The sequence below is a fragment of the Neofelis nebulosa genome, chromosome 3 (assembly GCF_028018385.1).
Source record: "Neofelis nebulosa isolate mNeoNeb1 chromosome 3, mNeoNeb1.pri, whole genome shotgun sequence".
In the NCBI taxonomy this organism is placed as follows: domain Eukaryota; kingdom Metazoa; phylum Chordata; class Mammalia; order Carnivora; family Felidae; genus Neofelis; species Neofelis nebulosa.
Window position 1 is genome coordinate 176,125,682 of NC_080784.1, and position 20,440 is coordinate 176,146,121.

Genomic DNA, 20,440 nt, shown 5'->3' on the forward strand with positions numbered 1-20,440 from the left:
GAAATATCTAAATACAGAGTTGCTAATATTATCTAAATCTCCAGTCTTCAACAAAAATATTGTGAGACATGCAAAGAAACTGGAAAGAGTGACTCGTACTCAGGAAAAAAAAGTAGTCATTAGCAAAGTTCGAACATCCCCTAATACTAGAGCAGACAAAAGCTTCAAAGAAGCTCTTAGAAAGAAGTCCCAAGTAGTAAAGGAAACCACAGTTAATGAATTACAGAAATGCATGATGGAGGGGGGGGTCCAAAATGGTGACACAGGAACACCATGGACTTACATCCTCCACTGGGTGACTAAATCTACATGCACAAATAAAGCAATAGCTCCTGAAGAACAGAGAGATGACTGAACAGCTTCTGCACAACAAGGAAGAGAGTGACCACACAGAAAATAACAGAAGAGATGACACAAGGGAATGATGGGTAAACTCACACCTAGCACTGTGACCTGCAGTAAGGAGGGATAAGACTAAGGGACCATCAGTAGATTCACCATCCTGGGCCACAGAAAAGTGAACTAACCTTAGAGAGTCTGCCAAACAGCAGAGGAGCTTCTAGAACACTTTCCAGGGGTCAGTGGTGCTGGTGAACACCACTGTTTACATTCCCCCTGCACCTTGATAATAGATGGAAGCAGAGTCTGGGTGCCCCAACCTGCCTACTGCCCCAGTGAACGCTGGGTCCATAGCCCACACCAGCCCTAGCTGCTCCTCAAGGTCGCCCCCAACCTGTGCCACCCAAGTTCCACCTCTCTCACCAAGGTGGCCCTAGTATGGCACTGACTGGGACATTCCAGGACAGAGCCCACTATAGCGTAAGTAATCTCATCAAGGCAGCACAGGTACAAAGCAATTCCAGGACCCTCTAGCCTGCACCTGCTTCAGCTCCAGTTGTCCCAGTAGGTACCCCCTCACCCCTATGTAGAGCTTCCTGAGATCCCTTGGCCTGTGCCTGCCTCAGCTTCATCCATCTTGCCACAGTTGCTCCCGTGTGGAGTGCCCGGAACCCCCCAGTCTGCACTGCCTCAGTTTTTGCCATCCTGCCAGGCATGCCCTGCATAGAACACCCTGGAACCCTCTAAGTCTGTGCCTGCTTTAGTCTCAGCCATCTTGCCAGGGTGGTTCTGGGGCAGACTGCCCTGAAAGCCCAGCCTGTGCCCACTATAACTCAAGCTAGCCAACTAAAGCTGTCAGGTATACACAGTCTATACAAGGGACATTACTACACAAGGCCACTCCCCTTTAAGACCAGGAGAGATAACTGTTTTGCCCAATTCATAGAAACAGGAAGACCAACAAAATGAGGAGACAGAGGATTGTGTCCCAAATGAAAGAACCAGGCAAAATAACTAAATGAAACACAGAAAAACAGTCTTCCTGATAAAGAGCTCAAAGTAATGGCTAGAAAGATGCTCATAAGACTTAAAAGTGATGAACTCACTGAGAACTTCCACAAAAAGATATAAAATATAAAAGAGAACCAATCAGAGTTGGAAAAATACAATAACTGAAATAAAAAATACACAACAGTGAATCAAGAGCAGATTGGAGGATGCAGAATGGATCAGTGATTTAGAAGACAGGGTAATGGAAAGCACTCAAGCTGAGCAGAAAAAAGAAAAAAGAATTAAAAAAAATTAGGATAGGTTAAGGAACCTGTGAGACAACATCAAGCATGTGAACATTCACACTATAGAAATCCCAGAAAGAGAAAAAACAAGGAACAGAAAAATTATTTGAAGAATAACTAAAAACTTCCCTAACCTGAGGAATAAAACTACCATCCAGGTCCAGGAAGCAAAGGGAGTCCAAAACAAGATGAATTCAAGGATGTCCACACCAAGACACATAATAATTAAAATGTCCCAAGATTAAAGATAAAGAGAGAAATCTTAAAGGCAGAGGAGAAGCAACTAGTTATGTACAAGGGAAACTCCATAAGGCTATCAGCTAATTTTTCAACAAAAACTTTTGCAGGCCATAAGGTAGTGGGAATATAATCAAACTTCTGAAAGAAAAAAAAAAAAAAACCCTACAACCAAGAACACTCCACCTGGGAAGGTTACCATTTAAAAACTTAAGGAGAGATAAAGAGTTTTCAGACAATGGTGGAAACAATCCCACTTACAATTACATCAAAAAGAATACCTAGGAATAAATTCAACCAAAGAGGTAAAAGAGACCTGTACTGTGAAAACTATAAGATGGTGACAAAAGAAACTGAAGAACACACAAATAAGAAGATACACTATACTCACGGATTAGATGAATATTGCTGAAATATCCATCCTACCCAAAGCAAGCTATATATTCAATGCCATCCGTACCAAAATACCAACAATATTTTTCAGAGAACTAGAACAATCCTAACACTTATGTGGAACCAAAGAAGACCCAGAATAACCAAAGTGATCTTGAAAAAGAACAAAACTGAGGGTATCCCAATTCCAGATTTCAAGATACACTACAAAGCTGTAGTGATAGAAACAGAATGGCAGCGGTGCTAAAAAAGACACGCATCAACAGAACAGAGAGACTAGAAATAAACCCATGTGTATGCGGTCAATTAATCTACAACAAAGGAGGTATAAACTGAAGACAGGTATCGGTTGAAGACAGTCTCTTCAACCAATGGTGTTGGGAAAACTGGACAGCTACCTGGAAAACAATGAAACTGGACCACTTTGTAACACAATACACAAAAATAAACTCAAAATGGATTAGATACCTAAATGTGAGAGCTGAATCCATAAAACTCCCAGAAGAAAACAAAGGCAGTAATCTGACATCAGCTGTAGAAAAATTTTCCTAGATATATCTACTTTAGTAAGGGAAACAAAAGCAAAATTAAACTATTTGGATTACATGAAAATACAAAGCTTCTGCAAAACAAAGGAAACCACCATCAAAAAGACAATCTACCTGATGGAAAAGATATTTATAAATGATATATCCAATAAGGAGTTAATACCCAATGTATATAAAGTCCTTATACAACTCAACTCCAAAAAACAAGACCAAAAAAAAAAAATGCAATTAAAAATGGGTAGAAGACATGAACACTTTTCCAAAGAATACATGCAGATGGCCAACAGACACATGAAAAGAGGCTCAACATTACTCATCATCAGAGAAATTCAAATCAAAACCACAATGAGGTATTACCTCACAACTGTCAGAATAGCTAAAATCAAAACCATAAGAAACAACAAGTGTTGGTGAGGATGTGGAAAAAAAGGAACCCTCATGTATTGCCGATGGGACTGAAAACTGGTGCAGCCAATGTGGAAAACAGTATGAAGTTTCCTCGAAAATTAGAATTACCATATGTTCCAGTAATTCCACTACTGGGTATTTACCAAAAGCAAATGAAAATACTAATTCAAAAAGATATTATGTACTCTTATGTTTACTGCAGCATTATTTATAATAGCCAAGATATGGAAGTCACCAAGTGTTCATCCATACATTCATAGATAAATGGATAAAGAAACTGTAACATATATATCCAGTGGAATAACACAACCATAAAAAGAATATTGCTCTTTGAAACAACATGGATGGATCTAGAAGGTGTAATGATATAAGTGAAATAACCAGAGAATGACAAATACTGTACAATTTCACTCATGTGTGGAATTTCAGAAACAAAAATAAATAAGAGACCAGCAAAAAAACCACACTCAAGGGGCGCCTGGGTGGCTCAGTCGGTTGGGCATCCGACTTTGGCTCAGGTCATGATCTCGTGGTCTGTGAGTTCGAGTCTTGCGTCGGGCTTTCTGCTGACAGCTCAGAGCCTGGAGCCTGTTTCAGATTCTATGTCTCCCTCTCTCTCTGACCTTCCCCCATTCATGCTCTGTCTCTCTCTGTCTCAAAAATGAATAAACGTTAAAAAAATTTTTTTCTTTAAAATAAAATTAAAAAAAGAAAAAACCACACTCAAATATAGAGAACTGGTGATTGCCAGAGGAGAGGTGAAGGATGGGTGAAATAAGGGATGAGCACTGAGTACTGTATAAAATTGTTGAATCACTTATTGTACACTTGGAATTAACATAACACTGCATGTTAATTATGCTGAAATTTTAAAAACAGATTAAAAAATTTTAAAGTAAAAAAAAATGAAATGAGTCTAGAAGGTGACTAGGATCCACTGAATAAAATGGAAAACACTAGAAATGGTAAACATGTGTGTTAATAGAAAATACTCTATAGGTGTATTTTTTCATTTTGTATCTACCTACGTTAAAAGATATGTTATATAAAGCAAGAATCAAAAAACTTTTACTGAGCTTATTACTTATAGAACTATAACTACATATGGCAATATTAATGCAAAAGAGGAGGGAACAGAATTATTTTCAAGTACATTTTCTACATTTTAGTGGAACAAAGTTAATAGTAATCTAAAGAGATTGTGAAAAAATAGATTTATCTTATGATCCCTAGAACAAATGCAAAGTAAACAATTTTTCAAATATAGTTTAAAAATCAATGGAGGAATTAAAATGGCATACTACAATATTTACTTAAGACAAAAGAAGGCAGTCAAGGAGGAACAGAGGAATAAAAAGACAGAAGGCACATAGAAAACAAGTAGCAAAATGGAAATCTGAATTATGTTAATTCAACTACATTTATTATTATTATATATCAACGGTCCAAAAACTCTAATTAAAAGGCAGTTGTCAGACTTGATTAAAAAAACAAGACTCAACCAACTGCATGCCGTCTACAAGAGACATACTCTAGATTCAAGGATACAACTACGTTGAACGTGGAAGCATGAAAACAGGTATGAATGCCATGACTGGCCTGGAATGGCTATAGTAACATCAGGCAAAATCAGCTCTAGAACTTTTACTAGATACAAAGAGATACTTTGAATAAAAGGGTCAATACATCTAGAGGACTTAACAATGATAAAAATGTACCTAAAGTGTGTACCTAAAACAGGGCAAAAATTAACAGAATTAAAGGGAAAACCAGTAGATTTCAGTAATTGATAAGACAACTGGGAAGAACAGCAAGTCAGCCGACAGAACACTTTGCCCAATGTATACAAAATATACATTCTTTTTGAGCTTACATGGAACATTCTCTGAAACAGACCATACACTATGCCATAAATGCTTGGATTAGAAAAGTGGTTTAAAATCAATAACTTCAGTTTCACTGTAAGCAGATATATAAAGGGTAAATTAAATCCCAAGTAAATAGAGTATAGAAAATAAGAACAGAAAGGAATAAAATAGAAAGCAAACAGAGAAAATTAACATAGCCAAAAGATGGATGTCTAAAAAGATTAGTAAGATAAATAAATAATACTAAAATGATTATATTAGCAAAACTGATTAAGGATAAAAAGAAGGGAAACTCAAATTATTAGTATAAAAATAAAGGTCATACCACTAGGCACCCTATGCTAATAAATTCAACAACTTCAGTAAAACAAATTCCTTGCAAACCTCAGTCTACCAGGACTGACAAAAGACAGAAAACCTAAATTGTCCTGTATCTTTTCAAGAGTTGAATTATAAAATATTCTCACAAAGAAAACACTGGCTCACATGACTTCAGTAACATATTCCGTCACACCCACTTAATGAAGAAATAGTATCAATCTTATATAACTATTATAAATAAATAGAGGTGACTGGAATAATTCTCAATTCTTTTTGAGGCCAACAGTACTGATATTCAAATCAGACAAATACAATGCAGGAAAAGAAAGCTACAGATCACTATCCTTCATGAGCACAGACTAAAGGTCCTGAAAATATCAGTAAATCAAACTCAGCCATAAATATTAAAAGGTAATATATGATGACCAAGTTAGGTTTATCCCAGAAAGGAAAAGACTAATTTAACATTTGAAAATAAACATGCAATTAACCACAACAACAGAATTAAGGACCGAGAACCCATAAGATTTTAAATGATGCAGAAAAGTCTTTAACAAAATGCAAACCCATTCATAATAAAAACCCTCAGAAAATTAGGAATTGATTAGAAAATTTTAAATCTGAAAAAGAACAACTGCCAAAAACCTACATCTGACATCACACTTTATAGTGAAATACTGAACATTTTCTCATAAAATTGGGAACAAGGAAAAAATATCTTCTCTTACCATTTCTGTTCAAGAAGTTACTCTGAAGTATAATAGGCTAGTGCAATAAAGAAATAGAAATAAAATGTGTAAAGACCTGAAAGGCAGAATTGTAACTTTTTATTTCCAAATGACATGATTACGTATCTAGAGGATGCTAAGGAATTTACAAAAGAATTATTTGAACTCATAAACGAACTTGGCATAATCATAGGGCATATAAGGTTAACATAAAAATCAACTGTATTTTTGTATACTAGCAGCAATTAGAAAATTATATAAAATAGTTCCACTTAAAATGACATATTAAATTTTTTAAGTACTTAGGAAAGAAATTTTAAAAATGTATAAGACCTAGGGGCACCTGGGTGGCTCAGTTGGTTAAGCCTCTGGCTCTTGATTTTAGCTCAGGTCATGATCTCATTTTGTGAAATTGAGCCCCAAGTCAGGCTCTGTGCTGACAGCATGGAGCCTTCCTGGGATTCTCTCTCTCCCCTTCTCTTTGTGCCTCCCCACTCACACTCTTTCTTAAACATTAAAAAAAAAAAAAAAAAAAAGAAGTAAAAATGTGTAAGACCTGTTCACTGAAATCTATAACGCACTGTTCAAATATCCATGTTCATAGATTGGTAGACTTAATATTGTTAGGATATCAATTATCTTTAAATTCATCTGTAGATTCAATGGAAACCCAATCAAAATCTCAGTGGGCTGTCTTATAAAAATGGACTGATTTTAATATATACATGGAAGTTAGAAAGATCTGAAATGGCCAAAAGAATCCCAAAAGAGAAAACCATGATGGAAAACTTACATTACCTTATTTCAAGACAATATGAACACATAGTGTGATACTGGAATAAGGACAAAGTGACCAACAAACCAGAACATAGTCTAGAAACATATCCACACACATGGGGCCAACTGATTTTCAACAAAGCTGTTAAAGCATTTCAGTGGGGATAAAGAACATGTTTTAGACAAATGGCACAGGATCACTGGATAATGTATAGAAAATGAATGCTAACCCTGGTCCCATACCTTATATAAAAATTGATTCAACCTGCATCAGAGACTGAAACCTAAAAGCAAAAATTACAGTTTTCAGAAAAAAAAACTGTAAGAGAATAATTGCTATCCTGGAATAGGAAAAGGTTTATTTGGACAAAAAAAAGCACTAAATATAAAATTGGTAATTTTTCACCAAAATTAAAAACATCTGCTCATCAAAAGATATTTAGAAAATGAAAGGTACATGTTATAGACTGTGAATAAATATTTGCTATATATATATTTGATATATATATATATTTGATATATATCTGACAAAGGACTTGTATCCAGAATATATAAACAATTTTACCAATTAATAAAAAGACAAAAACCCAAGCTGTTAAAGACTTGGAATACACCTCACAAAAAAATATGTACGAATGGCCAATATGCGTAGGAAAATGTGCTGAATATTAGTATTCCTCAGAGGGATACAAATTAAAGCCTCAATGTGATACCACATCACACTCACTAGAAGACTGACAATATTGACTGATGTAAAGTACCTAAATCACAACCAGTTTTTACAAATTGACAGCCTTTGAGTCAGCAATTCCACTCTTGGGTATTTAATCAACAAATGAAAATATATACAATGAAAGACTCTCAAAAAATGCTAACATCTCAATTCATAAGAGAAAAAAAAAACACTGGAAACCTCAATGTCATCAAAAGAATAACAATAATATGTTTATAAGACAGAATAGTACTTAGCTGAGTGAACTATACCACACAATGATGTATCTCCAAAACCTTATGCTGAGTGACAGAACCCAGATGAAAGAGTACCTATTGTATGATTCCACTTGAATGAAGCTCAAAAATAAACAAAACTAATCACTGGCAAAGGGATTAAGAGGAGTAGTGCTCATGAAGGGTGGAAACTGACGGGTGAGGAGTCCATGAAGAGCTTCTGGGGGCAAGGGATATGTACAGCTCCATTAGGGTGTGGATACACAAGGCAATACATTGTTAAAACTCATTAAATTGTACCCTTAAGATCTACATATCTTAATGCATATAAATTTCACAAAGGATTACTGGATCATTCATAGATAAGACTGTAGATTAAACTTCCACTTTTTAGTTTAATATTCTAGACCTCAGTCTTGTGTAGCTCAGATTCTCCTTAATTAAAAAGTACAATCAACCATTAAGAGCAGCACAAGAGGAGACAGCATCTGGATGTCCAGGATCAAACCAAATTGTGACTGGCATCATCAATTTCAGTATACTCCTTTTTTTAAAAACTTATTTGTGATTGTAAAACACTTACATGTTATTTATTCTAGCCCCAGATACAGGCTATTATATTTAATTCCTATAAAATCATCCATGCTCACAACTATGTAATACTAATAAATCTGGAATGCACTCTAACTGATCCTTACTTGGCTAAAAACAGACTTACTTTCTTTCTTTCTTTCCTTCTTTCTTTCTTTCTTTCTTTCTTTCTTTCTTTCTTTCTTTCTTTCTTTCTTTCTTTCTTAACGATTAATGGAAATAAATCCTGAGGATTTATGCTTTAACAACATTTAAATAATTATGGATGCAATTGGTTATGCTGGGTTTTTGGGAGAATCCTGGCGCAGATACTAATTTGCCGCTTTTAAAAAAAATTTTTTTTAACTTTATTTACTGAGAGAGAGAGAGAGAGAAAGAAAAAGAGAACACGTGCATGCACAAGTGGGGGAGGGGCAGGTAGAGAGGGAGAGAGCATCCCAAGCAGGCTGTGCACTGCCAGCACAAAGCCTGATGCGGGCTTCAACTCACAAACCGTGAGATCATGACCTGAGCAGAAGTCAAAAGCTCAACCCACTGAGCCATCCAGGCGCCCCCTAACTTGCCTCTTATGCTTAATATATTGCATAGTACACCTGTCTTGTGGCTCCTCTATTTGCCTCCAGTCTCTCTCACCTCATCAACTCACCATTCATATTGCTACCAGAATAATTTTCTTAAAAATGGATTTCCTCATACCAACAATCTGCCTTCTCCTTTAAATATTACCAAATAGCCTTTTACAAGCTCTTACCAATTACAGGACACATCACTAACGCTGATGAGTGACCTTACTGCATACAAATATCATATGTCAACTTAGTTTCATAATTGTCTTATCAACATTCAAGCTACGTTTTGTAATACTGCATATTCATTGGATGACTTTCTGGCAAGGTACTAAGAATCAACACATGCATAGAAAAATCCCAGTTCTTTATAAGTTAACAATGAATTTGGGAAACAAGGCATAGACACTAGATAAAGTGAAGCAAAAATGTGAAAGGTCTATGATTTAAAAATCAGCATTTAAGCAATAATTTTCCCAGGAGTTCATTCAGAATGGTTTCCTGCAAGTAGACCTTAAAACTGAACCACAGGGCACCTGGGTGGTTCAGTCGGTTGAGCGTCCGACTTCAGCTCAGGTCACGATCTCGCGGTCTGTGAGTTCGAGCCCCGCGTCGGGCTCTGGGCTGATGGCTCAGAGCCTGGAGCCTGCTTCCGATTCTGTGTCTCCCTCTCTCTCTGCCCCTCCCCCATTCATGCTCTTGTTATAATGCTTGCCATTATTGTTACAATATTAATTCCTGGCATATAGTAGGGACTCAACTCTTGTTTTAAAGAACACATTGGGGTGCCTGGGTGGCTCAGTTGGTTAAGGGTCTGTTCTTGACTTCAGCTAAGGTTATGACCTCATGGTTTGTGAGTTTGAGCCCTATGTGGGGCTCTGCACTGACAGGGTGGAACCTGCTTGGGATTCTCTCTCTTTCTCTCCCTCCCTCTCTCTCTGTCCCTCCCCCCTTTGCTTGCTTTCTCTCAGAATAAACTTTAAACAAATTTATAATGAACACATTAAGAGCGAGAGGTATGATTGCAGGACCCTGGTTCCAGGATCTTTATCACTCCAAACTTAAAGTCTTTAACTTTTGTAGGTCTATAGATTGTGGCTAGATGCATCCCTAGGTGAGGTGCTCAATTCAAAGGAAGAGTCGTGTCATCTACATTTTCTAGAGAAAAGGCATATCAAAAAAAAAAATGGACAGAACCCCTTGATGTCTACACTAGAGGGTAAGACCTTCGTTTTGTTCTGATTAATAGATTCTTAAGAATTCTTAAAAGCCACAGGCTCTGATGGAGTTGATACTGTCAAGGGCTGCAATGCTTTTCTCCTTTTCCTCAGCATTTTTCCTGCAGCTCCTTACCTCCCTCAGTGAAACGGCAATAGGTTCCTTAACATGAGTGACAGCTCCTACTATGCATACATAATCATAGTAAACCCTCAGTAAGTAATTAATTGGATGACTGCTTGTATGAATCATAGCAAGTTATGGAAAAACTCCTATTCTGCAATGACAATTTCTAATTAATGTGAACATGAAATATTTATGATTTATAGCAACACAGTCACAAGAAGTGGTCTCAGAATCAGGAGACAGTCTCCACCTAAAATTTAGTTTTCTGTTTCTCTGTGTTTCCTTTATGGTCACATGCATTCTGTAACAATTCATACTCTTTGCTATAGGTCTTTTTCTACCCTGAATTCTACTCATCTTCCAAGTTCCAGCTCAAGTGATGACATTTTTCAAGTCATCAAGCTCTTTTGTATACTTAATTTCTCTGAATTTTTAGCACTTATTTTAATTAACCTGGAGCTGCCTCAAGATATCTCTTCTTTTACCATGTTATTTTCAACTGCATTTAACACACTGACTATACATTTACTATCAGTATTGCACAGTACTAGGTGCCAGGTGGGAGGGGTGGGGTGACAATAAGAAAGACATATGCACTTTCTCTAAGGATTCAGTGTGTTGCTATAACGATCCAGAGAAATATATGATCAATGTCATGAAAAAGAAGATAGAGGTGGTGTAAGTAACAGCAACATAAATTAAGATATATAAAGTGGGGTTTGAGAAGTAACACCAGGTTGGAGGCTACAGCAAGTCTTTTTTTTTTCCAACACCTTTTTCCTTCTTTCACCTCTTGTGAGAATCTTTTCCATTCTCCAGCTTCAATAGGTGACCATCTGGACACAGTGATTGGTCTAAAGGCTGAACATGTGACCAAAGCCAAGCCAATCGAAGTCCTTCCCACCCAAGTGTTTTCAAACTCTAGCTGAAGGAGACTGCCTTTTTTTTTTTTTTTCTTTCCTAGTTAAAAGTTGTAAAACTGTGAGACCGAAGTAGCCTGTGGCCACATCTACTTCCACCAAAGTCAGAAGTGCTGGTCTGAGATAACTTGGTAGGCGTGTGGAGAGAAGCAAAAAGCAGCAGCACACAGTCCTAATCATGTTCAAGCTCCTGACTGTTACAAGCTGAATACCTGTGTCCCCCGAAATCCATGTTAAAATCCTAATCCCTAAATGTGCTGGAGGTAGGGTCTCTGTGAGGTAATCATGAAGTCAAGAAGGTGGAACCCATATTGGGATTAGTGCTCTTCTAAGAAGGGAAAGGGAGACCACAGCCCTCTTTCCCAGCCATGTGAGGACAGAATGAGAAGGCATCCTTCTGCAAGCCAAGATGAGGGCTCTCACTAAAAACTGAATGTGGGGCGCCTGGGTGGCTCAGTCGGTTAAGCGGCCGACTTCAGCTCAGGTCACGATCTCACACTCCGTGAGTTCGAGCCCCGCGTCGGGCTCTGCGCTGATGGCTCAGAGCCTGGAGCCTGCTTCCGATTCTGTGTCTCCCTCTCTCTCTGCCCCTCCCCCGTTCATGCTCTGTCTCTCTCTGTCTCAAAAATAAATAAACGTTAAAAAAAATTAAAAAAAACAAAACTGAATGTACTGGCACATTGATCTTGGATTTCCCAGCCTCCAGAACTTTGAGAAATGAATGTTTGTTGGTTTAAACCACCCACGCCTATGGTATTCTGTTGCAGCTGCCCAAACTAAGACACCGATCCTACCTATTTCTGAGGTCAGATTCACCCCTGACTTGCCCCACACCATTAAATTGCTGGCATTAATACAACTCCAGTTCTGGCTTAAATTAGTTTGAGATAGGCTTCTGTCTCCTGCAGACAAAGTGTGCTGGCTAACCTGGGAAAGTCACAAGTACTGAAGGGAGAACACTGCATTCAAGACCACTCTTGAAGGATGGGTAGGACTCCAAAAGGTGAACAAGAGACAGGAGGATTCACAAACAAAGGCAGAGAGGAGAGAAAGGGCAGGGCTGTAGCCAGAAACAATGCACTTAGGGAGTTTGGTGGGAAACGAAGCTGAAGGCAAAGACTGTTATTATAGCATCTTCAAATCTTGGCCGCAAGGGTGGTTTTCTGGTGGCTTAAAGTTGTGGTAGGCTAAGTAAGGCCCCTCCCCCAGAACATTCAGATTTTAATCCCTAGAACCTGTAACCATTACCTGACATGACAAAGGGGACTTTGCAGGTGTGAATAAACGCAAGAACTTGAAATGGGGAGATTATTTTGGGTTATCTGAGAGGACCCAATAATCACAAGTGTCCTTATAAGAGGCGGACAGAAAGGTCTGGTGAGAGGAGGAAGTGTGACCATAAAAACAGAGTCAGAGGCAGAGGTGTGACAATGGGAGCAGAGGTCAGAAACAGAGACCTGAAGGTGCTACACTACTAGCTTTGAAGCTGGAAGGGGCCACGAGGCAACAAATACAGGCAGACTCCAGAAGCTGGAAAAGACAAGGAAACAGACTCTCCCCTACAACTTCTAAAAAGAATGCAGACCTTGTCAACACCTTGACTTTAGCCCAGAAAGTCTGAGTTCAGATTTCTGATCTCCAGAACTTTAAGATAATATATTTGTATCGTTATAAGCCACTAAATTTGTAGTAACCTGTTAAGAAAGCAACAGAAAATGAATTCCAATCTTTTATGTTTGTTAGATACTTTCTAACTTCAGATGTCATTGTCAGTAACTACACTGTAAGCTCCTGGATATAAATCCCATGTCACATACTTCTGTGTGTCTTTACACAGAGACTGTTCAGAGCTGGGTCAATTAAATCTCAGGAGTTTGTATAATTCACGGCAGCTGACCCTGTTTGAACTATAGCATTTGATAATCTGGATCTTGAGGACTTACTCTCTTTTTTAAAATATTTATTTTGAGAGAGAGAGAGGATGCATGTGTGTGCGGGGGGAGGGGGAGGGGGAGGGAGAATGAATCTCAAGCAGGCTGTGTTGTTAGCACAGAATTTGATGTATGGTTCAATCTCACAAACCAGGAGCACATGACCTGAGCTGAAATCAAGAGACACCTAGCTGACTGAGCCACCCAGGCACCCCATTACTCTCCTTTTGAAAAAGAATTATTCAATACTTGATTATCACAAAGTATTCCTTTTTTTTTTTTTTTTCCCCTTCCACAGCTCCACTTTTTTTGGAAGGTAGAAAAGCTTACAATCAAGTCACGGAAGAGGCTGGACTGGGCTTGAGAGGTAATAACTTGCTTGGATCGGATTTTAATATTCTTGAAATTTGTATTATTTTGAGTATTTAATGGCAGGGAGACCTATTTTGAGATTCATTCTACCCTACAGATTCTGCAGTAAACACTCCTGCATATTTTGATAGTATAATTCTTATGGCAGAAATATTGTGCCCAAAACAAATGTATTTTTTTTTTTAACTCTTGATGATTGAAAGATGGTATTAGAGGACTATAGTATTTTAAAATATACTATACACATCTAGGGGTGCCTGAGTAGCTCAGTTGGTTAAGTGTCCAACTCCTGGTTTTGGTTTAGGTCACGATCTCACGGTTCATGGGATCAAGCCCTGCATCAGGCTGCTTGGGATCCTCTCACCCTCCCCCACTTCCCCTATCTCCGCACCATCCCCCACTCACACTTTCTCTCTGAAGATAAACAAACATTAAAAAAACATATACTATACACATCTAAATGTGATTCGTCTTTAGAACTTAAACGGGAATTAAACATTTTTATGTGTGCATAGAATATAGATGAATCAATGATACAGGGCTAGATCCTGCATATTTTGCTTATTTCTTATTTAATGAAGTCTCATTTTTCATCTTTTGAACATTTGAAAATGTCTGGTTATATGTTAAGGGTATCTGTTTTCATTTTGTTCTGTAAGGGCAGGGAATTTTAAATGCTACCACCTCACCAGCTTTCAAATATAGACTGAAATACCTGCTTGACATATGGACACATCCAGATATAAATATATGCAGCCTCCTTGGGCAAAAATCTCCAGAACGCTGAGTTTACTGACTGTACAGCAAAATGACCTATTTAGAGAAAAGGTCAGCTGATTATAAAAAATCAAAATGATGAACAACGCAACTCCAGGATGGGGGAGGATAGAGAAACCTCATTTTACCTAAGGGAGAGAAACGATACACAGCCCACACATCCACCAAAAGCAAAGCAAACTCTTCTGAAGTTCTGGGAAGATACGAGGTTTATGCCAGCGATTTCACCTTCAGTGAGCCACTCAAATTCTCCATGTCTTCCTATATCATAGGAAGGGGCTGATAAAAAATCATCACCTATCCCATCTGAATTCAGCCAGGCACTAAATTAAAATTGACAGTTATCTGTTAGCTTTGGGAGTGGATAGACAGATTGAAGGAGTCCACGGTCTAAAACCTCCCCAGGTCTGTTGGTGTTATTTCCATCAGAAATGAATAGAATGGCTGTTAACTGCCCTGCTGCCATAGTCTGGAATCTCCATCATAATAACGATCCGATACACCCCTAGCACTCTCTTTCATTGCTATCTTGTTTCAGGAATGCTCAGAAAGTGGTTGTTCCTCATCTCACTGTGTACAGGAACTCAGTAAACATTCAGGAATAAAAGCAATCTTTAATTAATTCCGATGATCATCCAAAGCCCTACTGGTAAAATCATTTCTTCTTTTTTTATTTTAAATAATTTAGGGCCCATTCCAGCCTATCATTCAAGGGTCTCAAGTATTTTATCTTCACACACCTTGGCACACCTCTGATTTTTTTCCCCTGCTGTATTCTTCCTGAATATTCTCCCCTCCTCCTTCCCTCTCTGCTTTTTCCTCTTTTCCCCTTCTTTCCCACCCCTGATGCCATGCCACCCCCACCACGTACATGTACACACACACACACACATACACACACACACTCATTCTACTTCCGTTCTGAATTATCAAACCAACAACTAGCATTAGTGTGTCCACTACACCAGGCACAGTGCTAAGTGCTTTCCATACATTGTCTCATTAAACCTCACAGGAACTTTAAGTCAAATGCTATTTTCAGCCCGGTTCAGTGATGAGGAAACCAATGCTCGGGAAAGGTTGAGGAGGAAGACGCACTGCCACAAAGTGGCGGAGCCCAGATACCAGACCTAGTGCTTTCGGATTCCAGAACCTGAAGTCACACAATTCTCTGTCATGGTTAACATCTTGAAAGCTTTCACAACCCGTGCTCCCTCAGCCTCCAAACCAGACTGAAGAAGGGAAAGAGGCAGACAGCTCCAGCCATGCAGGATTTCTCTAATGAATGAATGCACGAATGAGACTCTTGGTCACCTTGGGGATCTGCTATGAAACACGTGGCTTATGTGTTCTCCTTTGCGGACTGTTCCGTTTTCCGGCCTCAGGTATAGGTCTAGTAGATACAAAACGCCCTGGGATCCTAGTAGCTGTGAAAGCTGCACCACGTAGCCCCTGGTTGTCCCTGATGGGGGTCACATCACAGCTGCTGCTGCTGGGCTGCCAGAGGCCCTAGGCGACACTCACTCAGGCCTCTAATGTTGACGGCCATCACTCTCATGGCTGCTACTGCCCTCACCGAGGCCGACGTGGTAGTGTTGATGGTCCTTGCCCCATCAACTTTATCATGGGCTCCTGAATGACTTCCCTGGTTTCTACTCTCAAAGAATTTTCAACAGGGTTCCTCAGGGCTTTAGTTCAAACACATGGCAGGGATCCACCTGGAGATATACCGAGAAGCAAAGCAGCCTGGGACGCTTTCCAGCACCCAGAGACTAAGACGGACCCCACCCTCTGCCACTTCACAGAGGACTTCCGATCTGCCCAGGTCACATGTGAGGAGGTGGCTTCTTCTTTTAAGAGTCTTATTCCCATGGTTTAGGGCACTCTGTCACCTGCTAACTCAAAAGATCCAGTAACGGTGTCTCTTATCCCCTTCTCTTTTAATTCCTAGAAGCCAGAGTAGGCAGGGGATGAAAGTTAGGTTCCACATCTTTTTACTCTGATAGGATGCTGAGAAGGAACTGCCGAATGAAAAACAAACAAGTACAGATCAGATTTGTAACAAACGTGCCTTGAAATTTTCTTACACTCACTTTTAAAAATAACCCGAGTCAATAATAAATGTACTCCCCCCCAAATAAACAGTAATCCTTATCTTTTATGGATAAAGTTGGTTTCTGGAGCTAAGCCTAGAAATTATGCTAAAAGAATATGGTGGCCCCATGTGATCTGGCCTCCCTAAGTTCCCTCCAAAGACTGATGTTCAACAGAGATGCACTAAGCGCAGCTTACTGGTTGCTTATAGATGGCATCTGTCCTGGTTGGTTGGTACCTGCCAATATGGGGGTACACACTTTTGTGAAAACTGCACTGCCTCCATCTATTCCCCACCACACTGATCTTGCTGCTCCTTGGGTCTCCAAAGGCATGCCTTGCCACAGGACCTTTGCACTTACTGCTTCCTCCTTCCACTTACTGCTTCCTCCTTCCACTTCTTGGCAGAAGTGCTTGGCTCCCTTCCACCATTCATGTTTCCGTTCAAATATTATCTCTTCAGACAGACTTTCTCTGACCACTCATTACTGGGAGACAGTCCCTGCCCAAATGCTTCCTCTTTATCTCACTCTACTTTTCCTCATAATACATACCATCACCTCCATAAACTTTACAAACAAATGTATTTGCCTTTTTATGTCATGGTCCCTCCATCTAAATGTGACAACCACAAGGGGTAGGGGTAATGTGTAGTTATTTAGCATTGCTAAATTCTATCCTCAAGGCTTAGAAGGGTGGCTTGTATGCAGAAAGCCATCAACAAACACTTGTTAAATGACTCTTGTGACTGATTAAAAATGGGGTCTGAGAGTAAAAGGAAGAAGGCATGCCAATTCTTGTGGCTCTAAACTTCCTTCTGGTGATAATTCTATGAAAGCACTTTTTAAAACGTTTATAATAGTGCTGGCTTTGGCACCACATATACTAAAATTGGAATGATACAGAGAAGATTAGCATGGCCCCTGCACAAGGATGACATGCAAATTCGTGAAGCGTTCCATATTTTTGAGAAACTTAACAGAAGACCATGGGGGAGGGGAAGGGAAAAAAAAAAAAAAAAAAGGTTAGAGAAGGAGAGAGCCAAAACATAAGAGGCTCTTAAAAACTGAGAATAAACTGAGGGTTGATGGGGGTGGGGTGGAGGGGAAAGCGGGCGATGGGCATTGAGGAGGGCACCTGTTGGGATGAGCACTGGGTGTTGTATGGAAACCAATTTGACAATAAATCTCATATTAAAAAAAATAAAACGTTTATAATAGCTATGGCCTCGTAAGATGTCAACCTTGATAGGCAGCTGGAAATAAACATTCTGGCTTAATACAAACAGAATATAAATGCTTCCTAATTGTGTCATCATGGGACACGTCTTCCTTCTCCTACTGAGTGGGCAACAAAGGTACCATGGTGGATGGGTTGTTTTTGTTTTTTGTTTTTTTTGAATGACTGCCAGCTAGTTGAGCCAGGCTTGATGTCACTTCTTTACCCGCTGAGGTGTCAGCAACTCCCAGGTAAACAGATAATGGAGCTAATAATGGTAACAATCCTAGTTAACATTCAATGAAAGCTTATGGGGTTCCAGGCATGTGATAAGCATTTCACAAGCTTTACCTCATTTGAGCCTCATAAAAATCCCAGCATCCTTTCAATTTTAGAGATAGGCAAATCTAGGATTAGAGGAAGGACTGCTTTAAGGTCACGGAGTCGGAAAACGGCAGTCAGAAAATGGCACACCGCAAGTGCTCCAACCCAAGTGTTTCTGACTCCCGATTCCGACCCCTTACCCTCTATTACTAGCCCCGGTAAGCGTTGTGTGCTGTACGTGTACACACAATGCATTCCACCACAAAATTCAGGGTGGAGAGCCAATCCCTTCCACCCAGGAGTTCACACACAACCATCTGACCCCAAAGCCCAATGATTTTATCATCCTAAAGTCTCATCTGTTGGCCCAAGGAAGGGGCCCTTTCTGCGTATTTCATCCCGCTCATGCTCCCCATCTTCCTACTGAAACTTTGGTCAGAGTTCCTAAATCCCGCCCATGTCGTCCACTGACTTGTGCCCTTTGTTTTACTTTCCACATTCAAATCAACAGGGCACATTCATGCAGTAGGTTCAGAAGGAGAACAGGCACTATCATCCCTCTTCTTCAGGAGATGGAATGGACATGGTCACCGAGTCGGGAAAAAGGGCTATTAGACCCCACACTCCCTCTCCTTGCACAGAAATAAAACAAGACGGAATTGCCGGGGAGTTTCAAAGACGTGGGATAATGTAATACTGGAGCTGGAAGATGTCCCAGAAGGTCCTGTTTCTCAGCAGGTGAGGCAAGTGTCCCAGAGAGGATGCCCAAGGTCACAGAGCTATACCGTCCAAGCCAGACATTTCAGTCCCTGTTCTGCCCCCCACCCCTTACCACCTCGCAATGTCTCCAGGACAAGAACATTCTCCCATATGCGCACACAAGGCCATCAGAAGGCGAGGAGAAGGTCTCTGGTGAAAACAAAGCTCTCCAACTTCTAAAGGGCTGTTACGCAAGCCTGATGGCACATGATTTAAATGGAACATAAAATGAAATTTGCCATAAAAAGGATGTTTCAGAAAGCGGCAAGGTGCCTAACTGGTCCTCAAAGACACAATGTCGCTAGCCCATACCACTGGCACTATTGCCTTCTCACTGTTCTTGTGAGAAATGCACGGGCACGTAAAGCTGCACGGCCACAGTCCGGGTTCACGACGGACCTCTCTTCACCTCACCCCTAGTCCCTGATCTCCCGGTGGGAAGGCACCCGTCTCCCCCCACTTCCTCCTCAGTGGCTACAGCAGGAGACGGGGAGCTATATGCGTGGAATGTGGCTTACTGGCAACTTGGGCCTCAGGGCTTGGGGACGCTAGGGCTGGGCCTCCATGGCCTGCCCAGTGGGCACCTAGCTGGCCTGTGGGTGAGGCCCTATCAGCCCTGGGGTGAAGGAGTAGGGGAGCCATACAGGCATGAGGAATTTGGGTATAGTGACGGAGGGTTACTTCACGGCGGAGGGACTGGAGACAACAGGGACAGAACCACCACAAGAGGTATGGGATTTGGGAACCAGAGGTGGTCCTGGCAACAGCCGGACCTGCAGAAACACCCAGCATGGCCGGGGCATGAGGAAGACTGCCCCCACCTCACTGCCCTCTCCACTTCCATTTCTCTTCAGGGGTCTTTAAATTCAACAAGCATTTCTTGAGTACATACTATGTGAGCACTACTGTTAACACAGTCACTTAAGAGTCAGTTTCCAACTCATGTATTTGAAAGAGTTTTTTTTTTTTTTTTTTTTTTTTTTTAAAAGGATGATTCTTTGTTTCTGCATCGGGCTCACTGTTTATATACTACAACAGAATTTAATGCTCAGAACTCCAAAAAAGAGACAATGGAGGGGTTTTGTTTCTGTAGAAAGGAAGACCGGGCGGCAATGCAAGCTGGTGCAGCCACTCTGGAAAACAGTATGAAGGTTCCTCATAAAACTAAAAACAGAACTACCCTACGACCCAGCAATTGCACTACTAGGTATTTATCCAAGGGATACAGATGTGCTGTTTTGAAGGGATACATGCACCCCCATGTTTATAGCAGCACTATTGACAATAGCCAAAATATGGAAAGAGCCCAAATGTCCCTCGATGGATGAATGGATAAAGAAGATGTGGTGTGTGTGTGTGTGTATATATATATATATATATATATATATATATATACACATATATACATATATATACATATACATATACATGTATATGTATACACACACACACACACACACACACACACACACGCACACAATGGAGTATTACTTGGCAATCAAAAAGAATGAAATCTTGCCATTTGCAACTATGTGGATGGAACTGGAGGGTATTATGCTAAGTGAAATTAGTCAGAGAAAGACAATCATAGGACTTCACTCACATGAGGACTTTAAGAGACAAAACAGATGAACATAAGGGAAGGGAAAAGAAAATAATACAAAAACAGGGAGGGGGACAAA

General features: G+C 40.0%; 1 protein-coding gene and 1 non-coding gene across 3 annotated transcripts in view; one reads left to right on the forward strand and one right to left on the reverse strand.

The window, feature by feature from the left end:
- The window catches only part of NWD2 (NACHT and WD repeat domain containing 2), a 185,185-nt gene that overhangs the window by 146,979 nt on the left and 17,766 nt on the right, over positions 1-20,440 (reverse strand). The window lies entirely within an intron of this gene.
- Positions 17,319-17,425, forward strand: LOC131508150 (U6 spliceosomal RNA). The gene has a single exon (XR_009259861.1). It is a non-coding gene; the product is annotated as a U6 spliceosomal RNA (small nuclear RNA).